Source organism: Phyllobates terribilis, unplaced genomic scaffold, assembly GCF_046119375.1.
Source record: "Phyllobates terribilis strain yellow unplaced genomic scaffold, ASM4611937v1 Scaffold_11__3_contigs__length_659146591, whole genome shotgun sequence".
In the NCBI taxonomy this organism is placed as follows: domain Eukaryota; kingdom Metazoa; phylum Chordata; class Amphibia; order Anura; family Dendrobatidae; genus Phyllobates; species Phyllobates terribilis.
The window spans coordinates 561,433,543-561,438,042 of record NW_027362771.1 but is presented as its reverse complement, the minus strand read 5'-3'; positions in this window follow the sequence as shown (position 1 = coordinate 561,438,042).

The window sequence follows — 4,500 nt, the reverse complement described above, 5'->3', positions numbered from 1 at the left end:
AGTGTGTGTGTGGTGTGTACGGCGTATACAGTGTGTGTGTGGTGCATACGGTGTATACAGTGTGTGTGTGTTGTGCGTACGGCATATACAGTGTGTGTGGTGCATATGGCGTATACAGAGAGTGTGTGGTGGTGCATACGGCGTATAAAGTGTGTTTGTGGTGCATACGGCATATACAGTGTGTGGTGTGTGTGTTGTGCGTACGGCGTATACAGTGTGTGTGTATGTTTGTGTGGTGTGTACGGCGTATACAGTGTGTGTGGTGCATACGGCGTATACAATGTGTGGGTATGGTGCGTACGGCGTATATATTGTATGTGTGCTGCGTACGGCGTATACAGTGTGTGTGTGTGTGTATGTGGTGGTGCGTACTGCATATACAGTGTGAGTGTGGGGCGTACAGCATATACAGTGTGCGCATGTGTATGTGGTGCGTACGACGTATACAATGTGTGTGTGGTATGTAAGGCATATACAGTGTTTGTGTGTGTGTGTCTTGCGTAAGGCGTATACATTGTGTGTGGTGTGTACGGCGTATAATGTGTCTGTGTGGTGCGTATGCCGAATACAGAGAGTGTGTGTGTGTGTGTGTGGTGGTGCGTACGGCGTATACAGTGTGTGTGCATGGTGCGTACGGCGTATACAGAGTATGTGTGTGTGTGGTAGTGCGTACTGCGTATAAAGTGTGTGTGTGGTGCATACGAAGAAATAATCGCTGCACTCCCTAATGCGGTGTTCAAGAAGGGTGGACACCGCGTTGCCGCTCCTAATGCAGGAAAAGGAATATGATGTCATTGGAATCACTGAAACTTGGTGGGATGATACACATGATTGGAATAAAAGGCTGAAAGGATACAACTTATTTGCAAGAAACAGACTTAATAAACGAGGAGGAGGTGTTGCATTGTATGTTAGAAAAGCGTATATCTGCACAGAGATTGAAGCTTCAGAGACTGGGAGTTCTGTGGAAACTGTTTGGGTAAGAATACAAGGAGAGAACAACGGAAAGGACACCATTGTAGGCATTTACTACAGGCCACCTGGGCAAGCTGAAGATATGGATGAACTCTTTATGTATCAAATGACCAAGTTCTCCAAAAAATATGACGTAGTGGTCATGGGAGATTTCAACTATCCAGACATTTGTTGGGAATCTCTCTCAAGTAAAACTAACAGGTCAAGCAAATTCTTATCCTCTCTTGCTGACAACTTTATCTTCCAAAAAGTAGGGGAGAAAACAAGGGGATCTGCTACTTTGGATCTAATCCTTATAAACAAGGAGGAAATGGTTGAGGAGGTAAAGGTGGCTGGGACCCTAGGAGGCAGCGATCATGCTATTATAGAATTTTGGATAACTAGAGGAGGAAGACATGTGAAGACTCAAACTTCAAGGTTAGATTTTAGAAAGGCAGATTTTAAGAGACTCAGAAAGAGAATAGGAGGGATCCAATGGCTGGATGTCCTTAAGGACAAAAATGTCCAGGAAGGATGGGAAGTTTTTAAAAATGAGATTCTCAAAGCACAATCGTTAACAATCCCGAAAAGTAGGAAGAATGGGAAGCATTTAAGGAAACCAGGATGGATGAACACAGAACTTAAACACATGCTAAAAAGAAAGAAAGAAATGTTTATTAAATGGAAAGAGGGAGGCATATCTAAAGAAGATTATAATGCAGTCTGCAGATCCTGCAGGGCACGTATCAGGTTAGCTAAAGCTGACAATGAATTAAGGCTTGCAAGAGATGTCAAAAGCAATAAAAAAGGATTTTGGGGGTATGTCAAAAGTAAAAGAAAAGTCAAAGATGCTATAGGATTTTTACAGGATGAAAATGGAGAAATGGTAAGAGAGGATGTTGAGAAGGCCGAACTTTTTAATTCCTATTTTGCATCTGTTTTCTCTCAGAAAGAAAATGTAACATTAACTGATCTTCACTGTCCTTTTAAAGGAATAGAGGAATCCAAGTTATCTGTAAACAGAAAGATTGTGAGGGAATATTTAGCTAACATAAATGAGTTCAAGTCTCCAGGTCCAGATGAATTACACCCCAGAGTACTGAAGGAGATCGTAGAAGAAATTTTAGAACCACTCTCCATAATCTTTGAAAATTCTTGGAGAACAGGAGAAGTCCCAGAAGACTGGAGAAGAGCAAATGTTGTTCCTATCTTCAAAAAGGGGAAGAAGGTGGACCCAGGGAACTATAGGCCGGTGAGTCTGACTTCTATACCAGGAAAGATCTTTGAACAAATTATTAAACAACATGTATGTAAGTACATGGATAAGAATGAAGTGATTAACCAGAGTCAGCATGGGTTTGTAACTAACAAGTCATGTCAGACTAACTTAATTTCCTTCTATGACAGAATCACTGACTGGGTGTATCAGGGAAATGCTGTAGATATAGTATATCTTGACTTCAGCAAAGCATTTGACAAAGTATCTCACACCATCCTTATTGAAAAAATGACCAAGTATGCAATGGACCAGGCAACTGTTAGGTGGATTCATAACTGGCTTAGTGATCGGACTCAAAGGGTGGTTGTAAATGGCTTCACATCCAGCTGGATGAATGTCTCAAGTGGGGTACCACAGGGCTCCGTCCTGGGACCTGTATTGTTCAACATCTTTATCAATGATTTAGGTGAAGGAATTGAGGGTAAACTGATTAAATTTGCTGATGACACAAAGCTAGGAGGGATAGCTAATACTAGAGAAGAGAGAGAGAGGATTCAAAAAGACCTAAATAAACTGGAGCAGTGGGCAGCAACCAACAGAATGGTTTTTAACAGGGAAAAATGCAAAGTACTACATCTGGGCAATAAAAATGAAAAAAGCAGATACAGAATGGGAGGAATAGAGCTAAGCAACAGTACATGTGAAAAAGACTTAGGTATACTAATAGATCATAGACTGAACATGAGTCAACAGTGTGATGCAGCAGCAAAAAAGGCAAATACAATTCTGGGATGTATTAACAGAAGCATACAGTCTAGATCACGTGAAGTCATTATCGGTCTTTACTCCTCTTTGGTCAGACCTCATCTGGAATACTGTGTACAGTTTTGGGCACCACATTTTAAAAAAGACATAGACAAACTGGAGCAAGTTCAGAGAAGAGTGACCAGAATGGTGACTGGTCTGCAAACCATGTCCTATGAGGAACGGTTGCAGGATTTGGGAATGTTTAGCTTGCAAAAAAGAAGACTGAGAGGAGACTTAATAGCTGTCTACAAATATGTCAAGGGCTGTCACATTGTAGAAGGATCATCTTTATTCTCATTTGCACAAGGAAAGACTAGAAGCAATGGGATGAAACTAAATGGGAGGAGACACAGATTAGATATTAGAAAAAACTTTTTGACAGTTAGGGTGATTAATGAGTGGAACAGGCTGCCACGAGAGGTGGTGAGTTCCCCTTCAATGGACGTCTTCAAACAGAGGCTGGACAGACATCTGTCTGAGATGATCTAGTGAATCCTGCTTTGAGCAGGGGGTTGGACCAGATGACCCAGGAGGTCCCTTCCAACTCTACCATTCTATGATTCTATGATTCCTTATCCTCCTCACACATCCAATTGCAGGTAGTCCTCAGGGACCCTTAACAGCTCTACTCTCCTCTCCTCTCTCACACCTGCCCACAGATTACACGGTCAACTGATGAAGGTCGTATAGACTGAAACGTTTTGTGTTCTGTGTACTATTCTTTGGACTGCAATAAAATTCTGAAATCTTTAACAGAGAATCCAGAGTGCCAAGGTTATTTTGCATGTGTGGTGCATACGGCGTATACAGAGTTTGTGTGTGGTGGTGCGTACTGCGTATACAGTGTGAATGTGATGTTTATGGAGTATTCAGTGTGTGTTTAGTGCGTACGGTGTTTACAGTGTGTATGTGTATGTGGTGCGCGCGACGTATACTATGTGCGTGTGGTGCGTAAGGCATATACAGTGTTTGTGTGTGTCGTGCGTATGGCGTATACAGTGTGTGTGTGTGTCTGGCATACGGCGTATATGATGCGCCCCCAGGGCAGTGGGGTACTTGGCAGCTGGGCCTCTGGATGCCGGTGGGGGGATATCACGGTGGCTGGCCCGGTCTGTGGCCCAGGGCGGTCAACAAAAAGGGAAATATCTATAGGGGATTTGTAAAGTTTGTGACTCCACCTGCGGTGCCTGGTAGGGATTACCAGCGCTGCGACAGTCCTCTGAGGCAGATGTTAGGGCAGCTTATGATGGAACGGCTCCCCACAGGTGGAGCGGGCCTCAGGGCAGCGTGGGGAAATGGATGGTGGTACAGGGGAGAGACGGCCAGGGAGGTTCAGGAAGAAATGACGGACACTCACACGGGGGTTCGCTTCGGTACCTTTACTGGTGTAGACGCAAGTATGGTCCAGGGTACTCGGTAGGCAGGGTGCACTTCTGGACTCTCCCCAGTGAGCGGGTATAGGGCCTCCTGATCCATTGCTTCCACTTGATAAGCTTCTGACCTGCCTGGAGCTAGGCCTG